The sequence below is a fragment of the Bemisia tabaci genome, chromosome 6 (assembly GCF_918797505.1).
Source record: "Bemisia tabaci chromosome 6, PGI_BMITA_v3".
NCBI lineage: Eukaryota > Metazoa > Arthropoda > Insecta > Hemiptera > Aleyrodidae > Bemisia > Bemisia tabaci.
Window position 1 is genome coordinate 17,352,328 of NC_092798.1, and position 25,280 is coordinate 17,377,607.

A 25,280-nucleotide genomic window follows, 5' to 3' on the forward strand; every position below is an offset into this window, starting at 1 on the left:
AAACCTCTTTGAAAAATATACTTTCAATCTAGTTTTAGTTGAGTTCATCAATATCTCAATTTTTTTAAAAACTACAACTTGTGCGTCTTGTCCTCCAAGCCTCTCAATGGAGATGTTGCATGTGTGAGGAATTTGCGATTTGACTATCAATTCTAATGTAAAAGTTCGCGAGAAACACGATGGTGCCACTGGATTTCTCTGAAATCAACTCCCAAGCTCAAAAAAAGCTCTTAAGTTCAGGCCAAAATGGAGGGGATATCCCACGCTATCCTGAGAATCCACCTCTACATTAAGACAAACTCTCCATGCAAAGATAGGGAGCAAATACATTATCAGGGTTGCCACTTCATTTGGGGACTCCAAAACTGAAAACACGGCATCACTGCTAATGTATTTGCTCCCTATCTTTGCATCGTGTTTCTCGCGAACTTTTACATTGGAATCAATAGTCAAATCGGAAATTCCTCACGCATGCAACATCTCCATTGTCGTTACGTACAACAAGTTAATGCAAGAAACTGATCCATAACGTGCAGCAGCATTAATACTGAGTAGAATGACATAAAATATGGGAAAATTTGTAAAGTGTCATTAAAAGTTTATATTAAAAACTACGATAACGGACGTGACCCATTGACTCGAAGGGCGACAACCGTTATCCTAGTTTCAAACATAAATATTCAGTGAATCTTCACAAATTTGATGTCATTCTACTCATCATTAATGCTGCTACACGTTATGGATCCGTTCCTTGCATTATCTCGTACATTACAATACTTATTGCTTCTTATAGACGCAAACTCATGGGTGTTTAGTTTTTTAAAAACCGGGGAATGCCGGGATTCATCAGGGAATGAAAATTTACCGGGAAAATCAGGGAATCTGTTCCAGAAACCGGGAATCTCTTCCCGAACCACCAGGGGTCATTTCGTTTTCAAATTTGGCGGTCTAATCTGACGTGCGCCAAAGAAATAGCTGTAAGATGAATTAAAATCGATATGCATATCTAAAACTCAGGAAAATTATATTCTTTTCCCCAAGAAAATCCGGGAAAATGGGAGAAAACTTCGGTTTCTTATCAGGGAATCAGCTCCTGAAAATCAGGGAAAATCAGGGAATGAGCTTCGCCAAGAAAACTAGACACCATGCGCAAACGCGCCAAGCAGCGCAGCGTGGTGGCTGATCTCGTCCCCAGATCACATAGAATCACCTGAAAGTAAAACAACCAAAGTTCCGGTCCAGTAGGTCCATGGGGAGAACGAATATCCGATACGTATCGGATGGTATCAATGGCAGCATTGAAAAACGATACGTTATTGGTTTAATCCCCGACGCGAATCAACCCGATTCAGAGCGACGTCACGGAATAATGTCGACCATTCGATACGTATCGATTTTTCCATCGGTGGCATTGACACAGTGGTTCAATACAATACAATCGAAACCTATCTCATCGGATAACCTTTGAAGTTATGTTGTGTATGAACCAGATCGAAATCACTATAATCGGTCTTTGTAGTAGGAAGTTGGATGCAAACAATTACGTAACTTTTTTCTCACCTGCAAATAGGAATAAATCGATTTTTGTGGAATAATCGATATCTAAAAAGGATCGCACTGACGTCACGCTTGAAACGGCCCCTGGTATAGGAACAGTACTGCCATGCTAAGAAAGAACGTCGTATGAACATTCGGGAGTTGCCAAATTTCCCTGGAAAAAACACTTATTTTTAAGGAAAGTTATGCATGTTTTTAATTGAAATTTCCAGATTTTTTAGATGAGATTGCGGACAAAATTGTCTGAAAAATTAAAAAAGTAATATTGCCGACTTTCCCAATAACTTCGTATTTAATCGAATCAAATTTGGCAACGCCTAGAGGCTCATACGGCGTTCTTCCTTAACACGGCAGAGTAGGATTTTGTATCGCCCAAGCAGTGGGCAGTTATGCCTTACTACCCATGTGTATACTCAGAATTCTGCAACAACAAAATGCACTGATGTCTTATCTTTTCTTTCTTCCTTTATCTATCTTCTCATTCTTATTTTATTCTCGGAATAAAAATTGCGGCACACCCCTACCCGAGTACCTTGAGACGATAGGACAGTATAACTGTTCTTCAAATATATGTTTTTCGTTTTAAATACTAGAAGTAAAAAAGGAAATAACAATCAACTGGTTGCAATCAATCAAATCTACTTCATGATAGTGTCAGGTAATGAAAAATCGTATTTTGTGATTTTGAACGGTCATGTACATTTAGCTCGTCATTGAATTTCTCATTAAGTCGACGAAAACATCGAGTAAACTCGTAAAAAATTGTGTAATCTCGTAATGAGTCGCATCGGTATTCAGAATTCTTCGTAGGTTACGTAATCCATCTAGCGGTCACCTGCAGCTCATCTCATAGTGCAGATTTGATAAAGTTACATTTATGGGAATTTTTTGAAATAGGATGATTTATTATTTAGGCGATCAATCCACGAAAAAATTCCCATCAAATTGAATGGCGGTTTTATTGAAGTCATCAAGCGCATAAAGTCGGTTATTTCGCAATTCAAGGGGATAAAATCTGGAGTGTAAAATTTTATCGAGATCATAAATGCCGATTGATTCCTCTCTGTCTGACCGTCTGCCATCAATAATGCCAACCCCCCCCCCCCCCCCTTAAAAAAAATGTGTTAGAAAATTTATCCCGTTTCTTCAAACGTGATCCAGATCCTTCGATTTGGCTCTTTCCCCTATTAAGGAAAAGTTAGTCAGGCTGATCTTATCAATATCAGACTGATTTACGTTACAGCAGGGGTACAAAATCTTCTCAAACATGTGACCGTCGAGTTGCAATAGATCACGTTAAAAAAAGGGGACGCCGCAGCGCAATTGCGTGAAAGTTGCGTATTTTTTGCATAATTGAGTGAAATGTCCCTTGTTTCATGCAAAAACCGCGGTCAAAATCGCGGCAATTCGAACGTAATGGGCAAAAATAGTCATCTTTTTTAAAAGTTTAGAAAAAACAATTTCATAATGAGTACGCTAAGAACTTACTGCACCCTACCACTCTGCGAAACCATAGATATAGGAATTGTGAACAATTTCAAAAAAGGCTATAAGTTCTTACATAACGGGACTGGACACAATTTTGCCATGAAATTCCAGTCCAGTTATCAGTAAGATATCATTGTGACGTCTCTCTATCGACCGACGTGACGTCGTCTATCAGTAGAAAATTAGTAGTCTCATACGAGGTTCTTACACGAAAGAAGCGTCCAAATGTCGTACTAACATCAATACGCCATCTGCCTAGACAATGTGGTAATGAGTTTCCATACATCAGTCGGAAAATAGAAGGATACCTGTATGGTGCTAGTGCAATCAATCAGGGTGAGACAAGCGTGTAGGGTGAGTATCAGCCTGACGTCAGGGCGTCTGACAAAACAAAGTCAATCCGATCAGTGATGAATTTCCATGCATCATTCGGAAAATAGAAGGCGATTCTGCCGTGCTAAGGAAAAACGCCGTTTGAACCTTCAGGCGTTGCCAAATCTCCTTTGGTAAATCACGAATCCTCGGGGAAATTTCCAGGTATTTTTCCTCCAATTTTTCAGATAATTTTGTTCGCAATTTTACCTGAAGTTCCTGAAAATTTCAAGGAAAAATATTCCTAACTTGTCGCAAAAATAAGCATTTTATCGAAGGAAATTTGGCAAATCTCGAATGTTCATACGGCGTTTTTCCTCAGCACGGCAGAATATTACGGTAATGCAATCAATCAGGGTGAGACAAACGTGCAGGGTGAGAATCAACCTGACGTCAGGACGTCTGTCAAAACAAAGTCAATCCGATCAGTGATGAATTTCCATACATCAGTCGGAAAACAGAAGGCAATATGGTGGTAATGCAATCAATCAGGGTGAGACAAGCGTGCAGGGTGAGAATTAGCCTGACGTCTGGACGTCTGTCAAAACAAAGTCAATCCGATCAGTGATGAATTTCCATACATCAGTCGGAAAATAGAAGGCAATATGGTGGTAATGCAATCAATCAAGGTGAAACAAACGTGCAGGGTGAGAATTAACCTGACGTCAGGACGTCTGACAAAACAAAGTCAATCCGAACAGTGATGAATTTCCATACATCAGTCGGAAAATAGAAGGCCAATATGGTGGTAATGCAATCAATCAGGGTGAGACAAGCGCACAGGGTGAGAATCAACCTGACGTCAGAACGTCTGTCAAAACAAAGTCAATCCGATCAGTCCGATGCGAGGCTGATTCACCGACCGGGGGACCCGTTCGGAGAACGCAGTTAGCGCTATCATAACGCCACCTGTGGCGCTACAGATCAATTAAGAAAAGACCGATGTTACGCTGGAGCGCTCACACCTGAACGACCGACCTGTCGCGCCGGATCTTTTCACCGACTCGCCGACTCGATCGGCCGATCCACCGTGCGCCGCGACGCCGACGCGCGTCCGTCGCGACGCCGATTTTGATTTTCCTCGTGAGACGAATTACGCAACGCGCATTAGAGATGCAGCCGCGAGAGATGTGTCATTGTCTTCTGCGGAGCGCCACGCCGCACAGTGGAACGAATCAATCGGAGAAGTTGGACAAAATTAGGAAACTTTAAAAGCTCATAACTCCGTTTGTACAAACCCAGGGTGTCTACAAGTCCGGAAATAGTACTGATTTTCTAAGGGCGGTCCGGAAGTACTGGAAAATGTGCGGAAATTCCGCAAGAAGTCCGAATTGTGTAATTTTTGTCGCAATTTGAGAGAAAAATTCAAATTTTTGAAATTTGTCCAATTTTGTCAATTGGAGGAGAAGAAATAGTACCGATTTTTTAAGGGCGGTCCGGAAGTTCTGAAAAAGTGCGGAAATGCCGCAAGACGGTCCGAATTTTCGTAATTCTTGTCGCAATTTGAGCGAGAAATGCAAATTTTTCGAAATTTTTCCAATTTCGTCAATTGGAGGTACTACCGTAAGAAGTACCGAATTTGTTTGTAGAGGAGGCACTGAATTTCTCGGGAACGTACTAAAAAAGTACCGTAAAACTACTGATTTTTGGCCAGCCTGTTCTAGTAGACACCCTGAAAACCTTGAGGTTCTAAATGTGGTTCCATTGGTTTCCTCGTGAAATCGTCTATCAGAAACACTGCTCATGATTTAAAATGTGGTGGATTAAACATCAAAAGCAGTTTTGGTTAAAGCTTTCATGTCCGACCTCTCTGATTGACTCGATCCACTGTGCGGCGCGTAAGTGATGCAAACCGATTGATAGACCTTCGATCTCGCGAGCGGCTCCTCTCCAATTATCCACAGCTCGAGGGATGGGTGCGAGGCGTCGAATTTGGAATCAATCCAGCTTTATTTTTCTCCTCGTTAGGGTAAAATCCACTCCGACCGCTTGCGTGGATAATTCAGGAAAGGTCGCAAGTCCCACTGCGAGGCTTTCGATTCGGGCAATTACAGTCAACTGGAAAATTCGAAAGAAGCTCGTGAGATGTTTTTTTAAGTTTTGCTCTTTGCTGACAGGTTTTGAAGAGATCCCATGAGGTGACGAGATCTTTGAAATTCAGGGAGAACCTCAAAAAGTCAGAGGATTTTGTCCAACCCTAAAAAGTTGGGTAATCCTGTCCGACCCTAGAAAGTTGGACGACCCTGCCCAACCCTCAAAAGTCAAGGAAGTTGACCCAACCATCAAAAGTCAAGGGAATTGGTCCAACCCTCAAAAGGCAGGAAAATAGAGTGGAATTTTATGTTTAAAATCCCTGTGTCGTCGAGGAGTTTCGAAATCCAAGAAAATGTGTTGCCCTGGATTCCCAATCAGTTTACGTACGCAAATCGCGCCACTACCTAAAATATTGAAAACCTAGTAAAAAGTCGGAAAATTTTGTGTTCAAAATCCCTAAGAAGTCAGAGAGTTTTGGAATTCCCAAAAAGCTTCTTACCCTGAAGTCATGATCAGGTCTCCGCACGCTAATCACGATAACATACGAAACATTGAAAAGCCAGGACACGGTAAAACAATTTAATATTCAAAATCCCTGAGAAGTCAAGGAGTCTTGAAATCCAAGAAAACATGTTGCACTGATTAGTTTCACGTTCGCAAATCACGCGACAACACGAAACATCGGAAAGTCAGTTTAAAGTCAGGAAATTTTACGTTCCAAACCCCTGAGACTTCAGGGATTCTTGAAACCTCGAGAAAACTTGTTACCCTGGATTCACAATTAGTTTCAATCACGCAAATCATGCAATCACGCACAATAACCATCAAACTCGGTAATGTTGTTCAATGCAGCGCGTCATGCCGTCATGTGCATCCCCAGTTACGTCAGAGACCCCTTATCAGGTCCCTTCTCGCCATAATTTTCCGTGAGGCATTCCTGCTTTGCAAGCAGAAATGTACGATTCTATTTTCACCTGAGTCTAAACCGATCCCGCAACCGATGGACCTTCAATCAGGTTCTCTCCGATCATCGAGTCGTCGAATTTGGATTCAGTCCAACCTTATTTTTCTCCTCGTTAAGGTAAAATCCGCGCGGCTCGCTTACGTCCGCGAAAATAATTCATAAAAGGTCGCAAGTCCCATCACCGCGAGAATTTGAATTCGGGCACACAAACTAAACTGGAAAATTTTAAACATACCGATGCTTGCGATTCATTTTTTAATTTTCTGCGTTGCTGAATGGTATTAATGAAATCGCGATGAGTTTTACATACTCACTCAATCGCACGCAACGATCGTTGAACCTGATGATGGTTAATAAACAGTTAAGTACGTCAAGGCTGAAGGAGTCTTCCATTAATTACGTCAGGGACTGTTTTCGACTTTTTGACCTCCTCCCTCCTCGCCCGTGTTAGGTCTCCTCGCCGTCTGATGTGCATCCATAAGACCTTGGCCGTAAATTGGACGTATCAAATGGAACTATGTGCATTATAAGGTGAGACCTGTTGCACATACATTCTTATGGGTCTCAGGGCTCATGTCATAATGCACATAGTTCCTTTTGGCAAAGCACGTCGTTTCCCGGACGAAGGAACGTAACTTCATTCCAGTGTCGCAAAATTGACTCAAACAATACAATTTTTTACAAGAGCATACTCGTGCCATTTTTTTCGAAAATTTTTCTGAATTTTGCATAAGATCCGAGAAAAATTCAGTGAAATTTTCAGTTGAAAGTGCCAAACATTTTCTTTGTAAAAATTTAATTCACCAAGGAAAATTTGGCAACATGGAAATGTAGTTACGTTCTTTCGTGAGGGGAACGACGAATTTCCAACGTTAATTTTAGAAGGCCCCGAAGTGCAACCGCCTCCAGTCTCCATTATGCCTACATTGATTGATGCAGTTATTGCGTCACCATAGGAATTGTCTATCAAATAAACGGGATTCGATCGTATTATCATGCCATGGATGTATCAGCAACAGTATCGAAGTGGATGAAACCAATGACATGAGATGTGCGTCTTTATAGACAACGGTCCTTTTGTTGCTTACCCGCGGTGAGAATGCTGAGAGTTCGACGATTGCTCTTGAACTCATGTTGACTCGTTGCTGATTACCCGGTGACTGTCATGATGGCTCAACAGCTCAGCGGGAATCTTTGGATTGTTGAGTATACATAACATAATCTGAAACTGGGCGTTCTGCCGCCTTGAAGGACACAAAACAAGCAGTTGGACGGTGGATAACTCAATGGAAAACTCAACAGTTTTTTCTCTGTTGTCGGTAACGAGCACATTGCACATTGCACTGTCCCTGCACTTGAATGCCGTCATGAGCACCAGCGTGAGCAGTGATTTTAACTCTATTAATTCTGACAGTAGAGGCTTGGCGGTTGGACGGATCTAATTATTTTCTGCTATTCTACGTAAGAGTCGAATCATTAAAACACGAATCTGTAACACGCTCGAGTGCATGACCCACTAGTTTGAATCAATCCGAATGGAACTATTTCTGACAACGGTCCGTTGCAAGGTCAGAATGCCAAATGGGTTCAGGCCCTCCCGTTGGTGATGAGGAAATTGGGAACGGATCGCTCGACGAATCAGAATGCTGCCGTGCTAAGGAAAAACGCCGTATGAGCCATCTTGCGTTGCCAAATTTCCTCTTATAAACACGCACGAGTTTCCTGGGAAACCAATGAATATTTTCCTCCCAATTTTTTAGATAATTTTGTTCGCAATTTGACCTGAAGTTCCTGAAAATTTCAAGGGACAATATTCATAACTTTCCTCGCAAAAGAAAATTTCATTGAGGGAAATTTGGCAGCTCTTGAATGTTCATACGGCGTTTTTCCTTAGCACGGCAGAATGCTCTTTCGATCTCGATCGTCGCGCTACGTCGTTTTATGCGTCCGATGATTTTAAAATTCGTTTTAAATTTTCCTGGAATGCAGCGTCGCCGACCTAACGACGTGCTGGAAAAAGGTCGAGGTTCTTGCTACGCTGTCAAGCTGGGCCGAATTCCTCGTAGCAACGGTCTAAATAACGATTTACGATATGGATTCTGATGAATTCGGTATTTCTAGCCGAAGGAAAGCGGATCAGAACAAAAGTTACTTGTCTTTTACCGTTATTTGCCGTTAAAGTTTATATTTTTAGTCGGTTTATATTTGTCGTCTCCGTCACGCATACAGGAAAAACGATTTATGGTGCTCACACCCGAGAAGGTATAGGTCAAATGCACTACATTTTGCAAGTAGGAACTACAAATTCTGGCTCGGTTTAGAAACAACGAACGTATCGTGAATTTCCCCATACACATAAGTGTGAATACTGACGAGCCAGGAATTGTAGCTCTCGATTGCAAAATGTAGACCAAATACTGTCATACAGATTTTGAGTAAGGCACTAATTCACCCTCTCAGGACTAGGCACTAATCTCAGCTTATAGGGGTGGAGATTTTCGAGAAAAAAATCGAGTTTAAAGTTCAGTGGTAATCGTTTGGATTTTTACACAAATTCGATACGACTAAATATTAGGCAGCGCAAATCGACTTTCGTGTAATTGTTGCCGCGGAAGAACTTATTCTGGGGACACTGATGAAAATTGGCATTCGATGTGAACCAATTCGCCGTAATAAAATTTCGACACATCCACCTACCTTTTCACTCAGCTTTCAGGTAGGTGCAAGCCGGAACACTTGAACATTTTATCGTGGGCTTATAAATGCAATCGTTCCCTCCACGTGGGCGAGAAAACAGGATGTAAGAGCTTCGCATTGAGGCCCCGCTTGTTACTGAGTCATTCGTCGGTCCAAAAAACAAAACAAAACAAAAAAAAACCGAAGTACAGCGAATTGTGCTGCATCAATTTATGAATAGGCGTTTTTCAAGGTTGCGCAATTCGGCCGCAAGAACACATTGATCAAATTTGATAGAGAAATCAACCCATATTCTTAATCAATTGATCGAAAAAAAACATCCTTCACGCTCAGAATAAGTACTTTCAAAGGATATTTTGTGTACTAGGTTAAACTTTACCCTAATAATTTGTTTTGAATTGAAACCGATATAGAGAAATGAAATGGAAGGAGATGGGTCTCGCAATATTTTACAACATCGGAGGATTTGCATGCCCGCTCAGATTCGACAGTTCTATCCGTTGGAAAGCATTGTATAATTTCCTCTTTTATTTCTAAAATTCTGGCAAAATTCCGTACTGATAAAAAGAGGTGAATTTTTTATTCTCCTTTTTTGTCAACTGCTGAAAATAACTCGAGTCTAAAAAAAGAAATATTGTTCCCACTTTAGTGCTAACAAGACTAGGTTCCTAATCGCCGCAGGAAATGTGGAAAACTCTCTTCTCTCGGTCCTTACTTTCTGTTAGCTAATTGATTATATTTAAATACTTCTTGAACTCCTTTTCTCAGGTCTTCCTCGTTCCTGAGCGAAAAAACGAATTCGCAAGTATGCGCTACCTCCAGAGTTGCCAGGCTTCGGTGCGATATTGAAGTGGACCATATTAATTTGTCAGTGACTTTTACCGGAATGTTTCAAAGGAACTACCATCACTATCGCCATGTACATAATTGTTTTTCTCTCAGTGGTTCTGATCGTTGTATGAATTGGACAGGTATAGGGGCGGGTTTTTTTTTGGGGGGGGGGGGGGTGTCGTGACTTTTTATAAGGTACTGAGGCTGGTAGTACACTCAAAATGTTCACCTAATAACACATTTTGTTCAAAAGGAGCATAGTAGATAGAAAAGTTTTTGCTCGAACCGTAAGTTTTCGTTCATCACCGTTTGAAATAGCAACTAGTCCAAATTTTGAGTTTTCCGGTTTTGTCGGGGCACCTTTTTTTCTTTCGCAATTTTCTCTAGTTCTTACTAAAGCTTGAGTATTTATTCTTCGAAACATGTTCCTCGTCGGATGTTGGATTATTTTTAGCGGGTTGCATATTCAGCCCCTGAAAATTCCATAACATTTTTCAGCACATTGACTCTTATTCATTCGGTGGAATTTCATTCTGCATCCTTGGGCAATCCGAGCATGGGGCGTCATCCAACAAAACGGGTCTACCTACGACGATAGGAGTTTAGGTGAAAAAAAAATTAAGAAAGCTGCGTATCTACTTTAGTTCTCATTCCTATGAATTATTTCCCCCCGTTTTCCCCTAAACCTCCGCGCCAATTGGCTGATTCCGCTGCATTTGGCAACATGGGCGTACCTCTGTATTTGCTCCATACGACTATTTTGCTGCTCTTTTGACAAAAGGGTGTAACCCGCGTAATTTTATTTCCACTTAAGCCCTGGAAAACATTCAGTAACATGAGTGGCAAGGATCATTACTAATTCTAGTTGGTAAGCGAGTTCATGCTAAGAAAGCAACGTAGCGTTGTATTTTAATGATTCTATTTTCGTGGTGTATACGACGATGGTCATTGGAACAAAAAAATGGGTTTGAGTGGGCTCACAATGTATGACCGTACGGTATGCTTTTTCGTTCAAATCCACTTAATTCGTGAAAAAACAACAAAAACCGAAAAAGGACTGTTTTTCCCTGAAGGCGGCCCTCCTACGGGTGACAGGCAGTGCAGTACGCAACTGTGGGTTTAGTTTTGAAATGACGATAGAGAACGCGATGGACAAGAAGACGACAGGAAAATATAGCAATCCTATCGGTTAAAGGGTAGTTGTTCTAGACTTAAAGAGAAAATGGTGGGTTAACTATGGGGTTACGAGTTGCGAGTTGCCGCTAGTTATAGTCTATCACTTACCTCCTTTGTCCATTGCAGCCACCTGCTTCCACCAATGGGATCCCTCCATTTTCCCTAGGCTATATAGCCTTCGTCCGTATAGCTTTGTCTATCAATTTCAATAACCAGCCCGTTGCTGCCGTGCTAAGAAAAACGCCGTATGAGCCTTTGGATGTCGATTTCTTTCGATAAAATATGAATTTTCAAGATAGCTTGGGAATATTATTCCTCCAATTTTTCAAATAATATCGCAGGCAATTTAAGACATTTTAGGCATTTTTAGGTATTCAAACATTTTGAAGAGGCATATCCAAAACTTTCTTCAAAAATCAATATTTTATCGGGCGGGAGACTATTACCAACGTCCGAGTGTGAATGTATGGAATTTTCCCCGGCACACTAATGCCATGCCAAGGAAGAACGCCGTATGAGCCTTCAGACGTTGCCAAATTTCCTTTGATAAAGCAATGATTTTTCGGAAAGCTTGTAGGTGTCTTTCTGCTAATTTTACAGTGAATTTCATTCGCAATTTAATCTAACGTGTCCGAAAATTTCAGTGGGAAATATTCTTTTCTATCCTCAAAAATCCGCATTTTATCGGAGGAAACTTGTCAACATCGGAATGTTGATAGGGCGTTTTTCCTCGGCACAGCGGACGGTGTCTCCCGCGTCGCGTCAGCTCGATCCTTTAATTATAAGTCAGTCATGTCGGAATGAAACACTCGTAGAAAGATTATTAAGCAGTCCGCGGCTCCAGCAATCAAAATGCGATCCATGCTCGTTCATGAATAAAACACAAACCATGTTAATAACTAATCTGTTGGTGCTTGATGACGCTCATTGACACTGCAAGCACACTAGGCGAACTAGGAAGAGAAGCACGGACGGCTACGAGTTGTCGGGACCCCCTCGAACGTGGCCTTATTGTCCTTTAAAAGCCCCTCTCTTGAGTCATTTTTACAGGGTTTTCGCCGGTGATTTAGTCCGGAGGGGGGGGGGGGGGGCAGCAAATGATTGTTTTGGCCTGTTTAATATCGTAATTGACCTGACCTGACCCAACTTACTCGACCGAAATGGCAAATGGTACTTTTTTTCAAAGTTTTTTGAGGTTTTTACTCCATTTAGGAAGTCTGCAATCTTAAATGAGGGTCATTTGTACAGATTTTTGACTTAGTGGGGGGGGGGGGGGCAGCAAATGATGGTTTTGGGCTGTTTAATATCGCAATTGACCTAACCTGATCTAACTTACTCGACCAAAGTTGCAAATAGCACTTCTTTTTTCTTCCTTTTTCCTTCTTTTTTTTAAAGTTATTTGAGGTTTTTAATCAATTTGAGGATTCTGCAACCTTGAATGAGCATCGGGTCATAGCTAGTACACATCTATGCTCCAGACTTTCAAATCTCTAGGGATTTAGGCCAATTGGAGTCTGAATCTGCAGATCCTTTCATCGAAATGGTTCTTCTTTTTCACCTAAATAAAGTTTCCTAATGTTTCAACATGTATGCAAACGCAAACTCATTTCTGTGAGAAAAAGACATTTTTGAAAAGAAGTGGCGTCCTCAAATATGTCGATAAGACATACAATTGCACACATACTCAACGGTGGTGCATGAAGTGGCGTCCCCTTCTCCCCTATATGACAGGTATATTTTCCCTCCAAACTGTCCTTTTTATAATTTTAATAGATTTTCTACCTTTGCATTCCCCCTTCCCCCCTCCCCCCATTTTAGAATTTTAGGCTATCCAGCCGAATATGTACTCGTGTATTTTTAGATGATATCTTCGACGGAAATTTTTTTGCCGGACACGTGGGTTCCGAAATACGCACAACACATGCTTGTATTTTGCACCTGGCGGTTCCCAGTCTGGACGTACGTACGTGTGGCTCATTTCCATACAATGGTCCTTTTCTCTCCGAAAATTTGAGCGTGGACTCAAAGGCGGAATTAAGACGGCTTTAAATGGTCTTTTTTCTATTTTTCTCCCCTCGAAATTCGTTTCGGGGAGATTCCTCGCCGAACACTGAATCAAGGTCAATCGCGCAGTTTTTAGTAAAGAGACAGCGCTTAATGCTTATCGCCAGTCTGCGTCAATACGATGGTTTTTTATGTAAGTGGTTTTCGAAAGTTATCGAAAGTTTTTTTCTTTTTTTCTTTCTTTTTTTTGCCTCAAGTGCCAACCGTTTCATCTAGCACGAATTTTTTTCGCGAAAAATTCTCGATTAATCGCTGAAGTTTCTTTGGGGACTCCAAAGCTGCTACCATGTAGAATTGTAATTTATTCGCTCCGTGACTGTCCATGGAGAGTTTGAGTAGATACAGAGGTAGACTCTCAGCTCGCGTAGAGTGAGGAATCCCATCTATCACGGCCTTAACGTTGAGAGATTTTTAGAGCTTAAGAGAAAACAAGTGGCTCTGTACTGTCCTATCCAGGACTCATGTTAAAATGGAGATACACCCTTACGTCTGAGGAGCGCTGATTTTCCCCTTAATTCATAACAAGCACCAATTTCAGCAAATGGGATCGCTCCATACTCCCTTCATCTTATTTGTCTATCGCTTTGTCTGTCAATTTCAATAATCAGCCTGCTGAACTTTAAAAGTTTTTTGAGCTTAGCGTCTGATCAAGACACAACCACTAGAGCACTGAAAAAAAAAGTTACGGGCTACATAGACATACCGTCCGCTCCGGGCTCAGGGGCCGAAAGTTCCGGGTGCTACGCCCGGAACATACGTCAAAAAACTCGTCTCGTCGTTGCCTTCAAAACAACCTATATTCACCTACCCTTTAAAACCACCCCTTATTCGGAAAATCTCAAGTCCAAAGGAGGATGATTTTTCAAACTCGTCCGATCTTAGTCGGTGATACGTCAAAAAATTCGTCTCGCCGTGGCCTTCAAAACAACCTGTATTCACCTACCCTTTAAAACCACCCCTTATCCGGAAAATCTCAAGTTCAAAGGGGACGATTTTTAGACCTGTCAGGCTCATTAGGCGCAACTGTTTTCATAGAAACCATTAGTCGAATTCTACCTCTCGTTTCCACTGTGGCTGGAAAGCGTTTTTTTTTCAGTGAGCCGTCGCGTCGTATCGTGCTATCTGTGAAATTTCATCCAGGATCATATCATCATCCGGTTGGACTGAATCCTCGTTACACGTCGGATCTCCCCTATATCCTGTCCAGCACTATATCCTGTCCAGTGCACCCGTTTCAACTTCGCACCGCGGTGACGTCATCGTACGAGCACCGAGCATGCATCCCAGTTCCGAATGCCCACCGAAGCGCATCCGACGTCGGACGACTCCTCGAGTGTCTGCAAGGAAGGCGAAGGCCCGCTCGGCGGCTCCTCGGTAAATCGCCTTCGAAGTTTATTACAGAACGACCGCAAGTGCCAAGCTCGAAGGTCGCGTCGCCCCGTCCCTCTCCCCGCGCGATGTACACCGCAACCGGCACCGAGACAAAACCGCGTACGTCGACGGGCTTTTCGCCGGGGACTTGCGCGGTTCGGCCGTGGCAGGGCCGACAAAAAAGAAAATGAAGCGAGGAAGTGAGTGTCGCGGAGTGTGCCCCTCTTCCCTTCCCATTGTCACTTCTTCGATCCTCTATCGTGCGCGGCAGCCTTGTCGCGTCGCACTCGGGGTTTTTTTTCGCCTCCTCCTCCCCCCCCCCCCTCCCTTTTATGACCGTCGAACGTTTGTTTTTTTCTCGTTTATGCCTTTTATTTTTCCTTTTTTTTACTTCTTTATCAGTCGAGTTTCGCATCGATGTGGACTCCGAGAGCTGCAGCGAATTTCTTGGCAGAAAACGAACGAGACAAGTATCCAAGTTGCGCACTGAAAAAAAAATATCGGTGTATTTACTAAGAAAAGGGTAAAATTACCAAGTATTCAGGGTTCTATTTGATCTCAGTTTTTTCTTGGTAAAATTACTATTTATGGAATTGGTAATTTTACTGAGAAATCTCGGTAAAATTATTGAACATTCTCGGTAATTTTACTGGAACTTGGTAAAATCGCCAAAATTTTTTATCGACTGTGGTAGAATTACCGAGATAAAATGGCAAAGTTAACGAATAAAAGTGGTATTCTTACCTGAAAAAAAAAAAAACAATAAAAATACCGGTTTTTAGGTAAGTTTACCAGTCTGTCTTGGTAAAATTACCAATAATTGGTAAAAAAAAGTGAGATGGTAAAGGTACCAACGGGCCTTCGTAAAAACGCCATGAATTTTTTTTCAGTCCAGGCAGTGGCGATTCTTGAATGATGGCAACTCTGCCTCCTCCATTTAAATGTATGTTAAAAAATCAATTCGTGGTGAGGTAGCTTGCACCTTAAATCAATATTTTTAATGGATTTAAATGCAGGAAAAATAGTGATGTCAACTTGCAAGAATTTTCGAAGACGAAAGTTAAGGAAACCCCCACAGAAACAAACAAACTCTCTGAAATTCATTGAAATTTTCGCTAGAACACTCATCTGTGGGTGCGTTAGGGGCCGTCCATAAATTACTTTACGCTCTAGGGGGGAGAGGGGTCGAGTAGAGCGTAACGCCGTTTTGTTTTTACGTGTTAATGGATAGGGGTGTACGTCACAAAAGCGTTAAAAGGGGGGGGGGGGAATGCCTGAAAAGTGCGTTACGTAATTTTTTAACACTCCCAGGAGAAGCTGTCGTCTTCCCTACCTCTTTTGATGACGCCTGACGCCCCCAATTAAATATTTTTGAAATGCACCCTGATACACTGCCTTTAATAAGTAGATCTCTTTCATATTTGAGAGAACTCATCAGATTTTAAATAGAGAGGGAACGAAAGAAAATCGGAGAAGTTGCTCCCAGAGAAAAAAATTAAGGAGACATTTTTTCCTGCACCCTCGTGGAAAAATTTGATTCGGGTCAGGACACGTTTAAAGGCTAAGTATCATTTGTCAAATTTTGAAGAGGGAATAAGTTTAACGCAATGCTTGATTCTTGACTGCGTCTAAAGCGAACTGCGTTGGAAGGCAGATCGCACTGCGAATTTCGGACTATTGTGCGACGGTTTAAATCACGGCATATATTCCAATGGGCATTAGAAAGGATCGCCTCGGGACGATTTTCCGGGCCATTTCTGGATGGGACGCGGTAATTTATCCGCAACTCCGTGCGGTGCTCACATCGGTCACTATTTTCGGTTTTTCATGGTCAGTGGAATTGGCGAGCGGGCCCACTTATACCCATTGTCTTACCGAGGTTCCGCCCGGTAAATTTTACGCTGCGGTACCGGTACCGCCGACCCGTGACCTGTCGGCGGTCTCGTGCGCTTCGGTTTTTTTGATTGACGTTATTAGTAAGCAGTCCTTTGCGATGTATCGATCTATCTACCATTTAAACGTATGGAAAAGGATCGATAAAGAATCAATAAGAATCGATAAGAGGCAGGATGTTCCCACCGAACTCCTTAATGCTGCCATGCTAAGGAAAAACGCCGTATGAACCTTCAGGCGTTGCCAAATTTCCTCTGATGAAGTACGAATTCAATGGGGAAATTGTAAATATTTTTCTTCCAATTTTTCAGACTATTTTGTTCGCAACGTAATCTAAAATATCTGAAAATTTTAAAGGAAAATAAGCATTAATTTCGTCAAAAATACATGTTTTATCCGGGGAAATTTGGCAACTCTCGAATGTTCATACGGCGTTCTTCCTTAGCATGGCAGAATAATTGATTCTTTGCCAAAGCTTCAAATGGATACACACATCGATATAATATCGGTTTATCGCAAAGCACGACACGCCATTGTCAGTAAGGCTCGGGATTAACTTTTGTCTCCCGTGAAAATATCAGAATCCGTATTTTGTTCGACTTCTCTCATTGACTCGTTCTACTGAACGCTGCTGGTAAGGCGCTTGGTGTTTGCAAAATGCCTTCATCTAGGTGCGTATGCAACACGGACGTCCATGGAGCTCGAATAGTTGCATCCAGGCGTTATTATGAAATTATTTTGAGCATTTGTTGCATGCGACAGTAACTGACGGTTTCATTCTTTCTATTACACCTTAACTTGATTCCAGAGTTGCTTATTGTGGCGATGAAGTAAATCATACCGACTTCCATCGCGACATTGCCAATTTTAGCAAGTATGCATTTTTTAAATGCGTTACAAAGTTCCTGGTCCTTGAAATTTCAAAGCAATTACGTCTAAGCATGATATTTTTGACAGTTACTTTTAACCTACTACTTTAACGAGTCGTCTTTGGTTTGGATCTTTTGTGTTTGTTTTTCCCTTTGGGAAATTAATTTATACGTTTCAATGTGAAATTTTCAAAGAACAATCCTGACGAATCGCACGGAATTTGGAACAAAAACGATGACCATTCGTCTTTCCACAAAATGAAATGCGACAGGAAATCGGTAACACAACAGGCCTAAATACACGCATATGATTTCCTGGGTGCAATAGCGAAACTATAACCCAATGATGTCTGATAAATAATGTATTGGTGAAAATTCTAGTACATTCTGCTCTTTCCCTGTTCAAATGTGGGCTGCGTCTATTTGCAAGAAGCTTGCAAATTGTTCATACTTAGTTTCCATTTATTTAATTAATTGGTGCATTATTCGTTTTAGCACAAATGCGTTCAGCATGCTATCACAATGTTCCAATTCCCTTTTCGGAGTTAATTAGCCACAACTGGTCGGGGTTAAATCCAGTGGCGTTACGTGCTTTGCAATGAATCGAACAATATGCCACTTAAAACTATGGGAAAGGATCGATAAATAGGGTATTCGCAACTAACACCTCAATAATCGATTTCTTACTATAGGTTCAAATGTGGGAAATATCGCTAATTGATCTTTTTACGCCTCGCCATTGGTTGAATCAGTAATTCAGCGGCAGCATATGCACGGAAAAAAATAAAATGTTGATTTAGAATTTATAATCCTAGAAAAATGTGTGAGATTGTTCAAACGCTGATTTTACATTAAAACATGCTAACTTTACTTTTGAATATATTCATTTAACCGTAGCCGTAGTTGGGTTAGCATTTTTTTAATGTAAAAACAGCATTTGAATCATCTCGCACATTTTTTTAACATTCTAAATGCTAAAGCAACATTTAATTTTTTTCCGTGTGGAGGTACGGATATGCGTGGTGCGCATAAAGCTGTCCGACCCTACGTTTTTAGAAGTGACTGGTTAAAGCCGCTTGGCACAATCGCTCATAAAAAAATAAAATAAAAATAAACAAGAGAAAATAATGATTAAAGAAATGAAGAGAGAAAAAAATATGTTAAAAAATATTTTTTACGGCCCTGCAAAAATCTGAAATGTTGCCCGCGAGTAAGTTCACCTGCGCGTTCAAAAATTCAACTCTTTGTTCGGATGTATTTAATCATGATGGTAGAGCATGACGTCAGCATTACGTCCTCGACGGAAAGTCATGAATCATGAAAACGTGGAATCCTGAGAATACTTGATGGATGGTTTTGTTATTATTCGGCTCGTTATCACGCTTCAGCGAATTCTGGTCGGGAGTAATCTTTTAAAATTGTTTTATTTTGGACGTGGTTCTTCAATTTTTTTTCGTATCCTGACAGTTTTGTTGATGCTCCTTCCCACACGAAACTCACTCCTTAAAACTCATCCCCGCAGTATACCTTACGCGAAAATTCGATGGCATTGCTTTCTGAAAAAAAAAAAACTCCGGCCGTGGAAGCCGTACTTACGGTCTATCTATACTATCTATACTATAAGCTCCAAGACCTCCTAATTTTGCGAAACTGGTAACGCTTAGTTCCAGCGTTCTACCGGGCCGATTTTCATGATTTTTGCGGCTATCGACGGGCAATTGTCTCTAGATAAGCCAACTCTTTTCAGATTTTCAAAATATGGCCCAGGTTTTTTTATATTACGTGGTAAAGTTCCGAATTCTCCCATTTAAACAATGTAAATTTACACTTTTTGTCATAGTTCGTTTGAGCGTTCTACCGGCCCGATTTCCATGATTTTTGCGTAAATCGACAGGTAATAGGCCCTAGATGAGCCCGCTGTAATCAGATTTTGGAAAAAGGACCCAGGTTTTTTTAAAATCACGTTATAAAAGTGAGTGAGTTTACAGAATGCTCCGGTACTGCTACCGCTATGCGCGGGAGGATGCGCAGTGGTCGAGGAGGTTGCGCAGTAGCTGTGTAGCCTGCGCATCAGCTCTACACTTATCTACACAAGATTCGCCCCTAGGACGCATGTCGAGCGGTGGCCGAGTCGTCTAAGACGTCGAAGGCGTCCTCTTTAAAATCGGTGTGGGTTCCGATCCCCGACTCCTGATATCTTAATTATTACCTGACTATCATTGTTCATTGTTTTACTGCAATATTTCATCAAGCAGTCATTCCAAAATGCGTCCTTTTAATTTTAAAGTAATTTTAAGTAAAGTTTAAAATTAAAGTATACCTCATATCGTAATTTTTTATGGGAAAAATAAAACGAACACTGATAGAAGGGTAAAAATAGGGCCGCGAAGCGGCCCATTGATGGCGCGGAGCGCCTTCGGGGGGTTGGGCCGCGTAGCGGGCAGGGGGCGTAGCCCCCTAGTTTAGACATACCGTCGCCGTTCTGGGCTCAGAGGCCGAAACTTCAGGGCGGGAGCAATTTATTGAAGCTACGGAACCAGCACCCGGAAGTTTCGGCCTCTGCGCCCGGAATGGATGATATGTCTGCAATACAGCCCGTAACTTTTGTCTCAGTGCACAGTCGTAGCTTGCCATGGCTCTTCTGATTTCATTCTATGATAAGTTATTAGATATCAAAATAAAATTTGAAAATATCGCTGTAAATGAAACTTTGCAGATTAGGCGTATGCATCGAGTCACAGTTGTGCCGATTAGGTGGGGATTCGGCCGGTCGGATTTTTCGTGGGGATTCGGCCCGGTTTCTGATTTATTATTCAGAGTGTGGAAAGTTTGGCAATAATGCACAGAACCAACATGAATGAAACGTGGTGTCAAAGAAATCAGCTATTTAACGTAGTGTACTTACATATACTGATGTTTACAGTCCATTTACAGTTGATAACCGGTCCAAACATTTCTTAAGGTCCTTGTGCTCGATGCATTGTAGCAAAATGTTCGTGATGCGATCATTTAGGTCCGTATATTTTTTACTCCTTTTCTTCAGCGGCATCCAGACGTTTATTCCCTGGACTTCTAGTAAAGACTCGTTAACAAGAAACAACCAAATTTTCATATATTGTCAAAAACTTTAAGAGAAGATGCCACTCGATCTTTACTAGAAGTCTAGGAAATAAACGTCTGGATGCCGCTGAAGAAAAGGAGTAAAAAATATACGGACCTAAATGATCGCATCACGAACATTTTGCTACAATGCATCGAGCACAAGGACCTTAAGAATTGTTTGGACCGGTTATCAACTGTAAATGGACTGTAAACTTCAGGTATGTAAGTACATTACGTTAAATAGCTGATTTCTTTGACACCACGTTTCATTCATGTTGGTTCTGTGCAATATTGCCAAACTTTCTACACTCTGAATAATAAATTAGAAACCGGCCGAATCCCCACGAAAAACCCGACCGGCCGAATCCCCACGCGACCGTTGTGCCGACTTAAATTTAATTGATGGCACCTTGTTGTTCCTTACCGATAGGAAATTCCTAACCCACCCTTGGGGAGCATGAGAAACTTAATGAGCACCCGTAATCCATTTCTGATCAGCTCAGAGATCTTGAATCACACTGCTCCCAAGGGTTCATCTAGAGCCCAAAAATATCGGACGTTCCAAGCAGATGTAGGTCAAAATGAAGATTTTAATAAATTTGAAATCATGAATTTTACTTGTATTACGCTCTTGAACGTGTTTAATTCACCAATAAGTCAGCGCAAAGCGTTATATCTTAAAAAATCCTCTTTTTTGTGGCAATTTTTGCTAAAAAAAAAAAAAAAAAAAACCATTAGATGATAACAGTTGGAAGTTGGCAACGACCCCTGCTCATCCATACAAAATGATCCGTAAGTCCCGCTTTCAATAATCAACCCTCTGTTATCCGCATCAAAGAGGCAAATAAAATTCGCTTAAATTCGCAGAAACGGGTAGTTCTTAAAAAGGATGAACTATAAATACGGGTCCTCTCCGAGTTGCCTTTGGTTACTTACCTTCTCTGACCTTAGCAACCACCACTTGCTTCCACCGTTAGAATCGGTCAATTTTCCTCTTGTCTTTCACTGTGTCTATCAATTTCAATAATCAGCCCCCTGTTATCCGCATCCAAGAGGCGGATGAAATCGGCCTAATCCGCGGCATCGGTGTGCCCAGCTCCAGCTCGGGACCGGATTCACGTGACTCGGCTCTGACGTCAGGCGGCTCCGGGACGTGACTGGCCGTCTGCCCGTTCGGATCCGATGGGATCGGATTCCGGGCGAGCTTACCTTTCTCTGATACTACACGCGACGCGCCATCGCCAGGGGTCGAGGACGAGCATCGGCTCCTGTGCGTGCGCCCAGCGCGATGCGATCACTCGATCAGGCGACATCGGCGGGAGCAGGTGCGGGCCGCCCCCCCCCCCCTCGCCCCCCGCCCCGTGACGTCATTTTAGCGCGGGGCACCGGACGACGCGTCAACGTGACTTTCTACACGGAGCTTGCGCCGAGCTTCCAAAGGATCGCCGTGATGCCGGATGATGCGGAAAGGGCCGACCAGTTGTCTATCGTGATGTAAGTAAAAACGCCCTAAGCGCATTCGTTTGTTGCCAAATTTCCCCCAAAACATTTATTTTCGAAGAAATTTATGAATATTTCCCCTTGAAATTTGCAGACTTTTTAGATCGAATTACGGAGTAAATCCTCCGAAAAATTGGAAGAGAAACATTCACAATTTTCCTGTAAATTCGTGACTTTTCGAATGGAATTTGGCAACGCTTGAAGGCTCATACGGCGTTCTTCCTTAGAACGGCAGTTGTAAGAGCCGGTTCTTTGTCTATCGCCTCCGGGCAAAACAGGAGGACTCGATAGACGATCAAATTCCGGACCAATTCCGATCGAATAGGCCATTTTGATGGCTAAAGTACGAGACCTAGATCACGTATCTCCCGTCGCGACGTTGTAGACTTCCATTCATGCTTTATTTTCTCCTTGGAAAACCATTAAACGCATTTTCTTGAAGACTTTAGCTTTGTTTCTGCGGGGCGTTTTGTGGGGTTTGTCCGAGGGAAAAATCTCACTTGCGATTTTGGGAAAAGGATTAGGTTAGTCAATACTAATCAGAGTACCATATAGAGACCTTGTGGAGTCCTAGAGCGACTCAGAGAGAAGAGGAAGTTATTTTGTTGTTTGGTTTAACGGGGAAAAAGCCCAGAAGTTTCATCCCTGCGATTCGAACTCGGGATAAATCCCATGAAACGTCCTGCGGAGACAATAGTAGAATATTCATGTAGAAATTTTGAGCTATAAGCCCTGGATAGACGATCAAATTCCGAACCAATTCCGTCCGATCAAAGTAGACATGCTGATGACTGATGGTCACCATCTACCATCAAATTTTGATGAGCCGCACTATTTTGTTCAAAGTAAGATCAGAATGAAGTGCCACCATTCATCATTTCCTGCCTCAGGAAACATTTCTGCCAAGTTTTCATTTTAAAATTAAGCAAATGAATGAGTTCAAGACTGATGACTCCCGACACTTTGATGGTAAGTGGTTCGGAAATTTAATCGTCTATCGAGACCTAAAACGTTGACTTGTTTTTCGTCGGAAAAATAAACCAGGAGCGGAGATTTTGAAACGCCGCCATGGAGAAGCGTGGTGTCGCACTTCAGCCATCGATGTGATAACTGTTGGTCCACCATGCAACGTTCCTCTTTATTTGAAATGGAATGCCAACATGCATCATTTCTTGCCGCACGAGACGTTTCTGCCAAGTTTCCTCTTGAAAGTAATAGGAATTCCGGAAAAACAATTTTAGGGCTGATGACTGATGACACTTAGATGGGAATTGGTTCCGGAAGTTGATTATCTACAGAGGCCCCTAGATGCGTAGCATGTAGTAGTCATGCGTTTACATCAAGTAAAAAGAAATCCCTTGTTTCATCGTCGGTCAGGCTTTTTTAATTTATTGTTTTTGCACGATTGTTTTGGAAAACCTAGTAATAAAATGCCGCTAACTGTGGGCGCATTACCTCTAAAACTTCAGTTCACGTCGTGCAAAAATCAGTTGTAAACCAGTTTCGCCAGATGCCGCGATTCGTCCCAAACGATTCTTGAGAGGAACACAACGAAAACAAGGAATTGGTGGAGGAACTAAATCAGAGATCAGGATTTAAATTTAACATCTGGTGAAAACATTTGACAACGAGTAGAAGTATATTCACCTCCTAAATATTTTCAAATTTCCCCTCCGTCGAGCAAGATTTGACCAGAAGTTTGAGGCAACAATAAGAGTTCATTAACGCTACTTTGATGTTAATCCTCTTGTCATAGGTAACTGTAGCAGTTTGACCAGAGATGATAAAACCGGTAAACCGGCTTTTAGCCTCATTGACCTGTGGAAATTCAAAACTCATAGTGAGCGCCTTCAGGTAAAAAATGGAAATGCAAAATCTGGCAAGCACCATTATGGTGTTGCTAAGATGGCGTGTACTGTTTCTCGCGCTCAACAGTGTTCTATGCACAGATATTGTGTTGGAAAAAAGGCCTAAAACAACATTTCTCAACAATATTTCTAAGGTTTTGCTGGGTAACAACTGGACTAAATTTTGCAGTGAAGAACTTCGCTAATTCATAATGATACGGGGAAATCTGTATGGGGGATCTGTGGCACATACGTTGTTCCTGAAGTGAGCCAACAATTTTAGTTCCTAATTGCAAAATGAAGTCCAATGGAGATGTTGCATGTGTGAGGGATCTGCGATTTGACCATTGATTCTTATGTAAAAGTTCGCGAAAAACACGATGGTGCCACTGGTTTTCTCTGAAATCATCTCCCAAGCTCAAAAAAAGCTCTCAAAGCGAGGCCAAAATGGAGGGGATATCCCACCCTACCCTGAGAGTCCACCTCTACATCAAAACAAACTCTCCATGCAAAGATAGGGAGCAAATACATCAGCAAGATTGCCGTGTTTTCAGTCTTGGAGTCCTCAAATAAAGTAGCAACCCTGCTAATGTATTTGCTCCCTATCTTTGCATGGAGAGCTTGTTTTGATGTAGAGGTGGACTCTCAGGGTAGGGTGGGGGATATCCCCTCCATTTTGGCCTCACTTTGAGAGCTTTTTTTGAGCTTGGGAGATGATTTCAGAGAAAACCAGTGGCACCATCGTGTTTTTCGCGAACTTTTACATAAGAATCAATGGTCAAATCGCAAATCCCTCACACATGCAACATCTCCATTGTGTTCCTTCCCCGAGATCTCCACACAACCTGGACATCTCAATTTCCAGCAACTTTCTCCATCATCCTCCGAAAATCGCCGCACCCGGTCTCGTGCAGGATGTCACTTCGACTCTGCCGAATTTTTTGCGAGCTTTCCGTGCTTTCTCGGCAAAATCGGCGACACTCGACGGCCGGTCGCCTCCGGTAACAATCAGAATCCAAACGCTCGGCAAAGTTTTAGAAAGTGAAACGGTGGTTTCGTCACGGGGCCTTTCACCTTTCTCCCGAGCCGAGTCATGCCATTGAAACCGAGACCGCGCCGTAAGCCGTAACGCGAAGCCGCGTAACTCCCGCGGACCCGCTACGGACCCGCGCGGTTTTCGACGCTAACGGAGCGCCGCTCCGGGGACCACACCCCAGAACAAGAATGAAAACAAGATCGTCGCCGGCGCTACGGAAGACAGCAGTAAGTCCGTCGGAACGTGGTCCGCGCCCGGCACGCGCTCTTACCCGCTCCGAGGCTCAAGATAAGTGGAGTTACTGCCGTCTTCCGTGACGTGGTCGCCGCCGACGCGATGAGTTGAAGATCTCCTGTCGGTGACGTCAGAGCCTCGGGCTGACCAACGTAACGACTCGAAGATGTTTCGCCTTGAAAGCGACGAGGAAAATACAGTCTGGAGGCATCGCGCCGTCTTTTTTTTGCCCCTCACGACTCGAC

The 25,280-nt window shown here is 42.3% G+C and overlaps 1 protein-coding gene across 1 annotated transcript in view; it reads left to right on the forward strand.

The window, feature by feature from the left end:
* LOC109041515 (cell growth regulator with RING finger domain protein 1) overlaps positions 1-25,280 on the forward strand; it is an 82,109-nt gene that overhangs the window by 40,071 nt on the left and 16,758 nt on the right. The window lies entirely within an intron of this gene.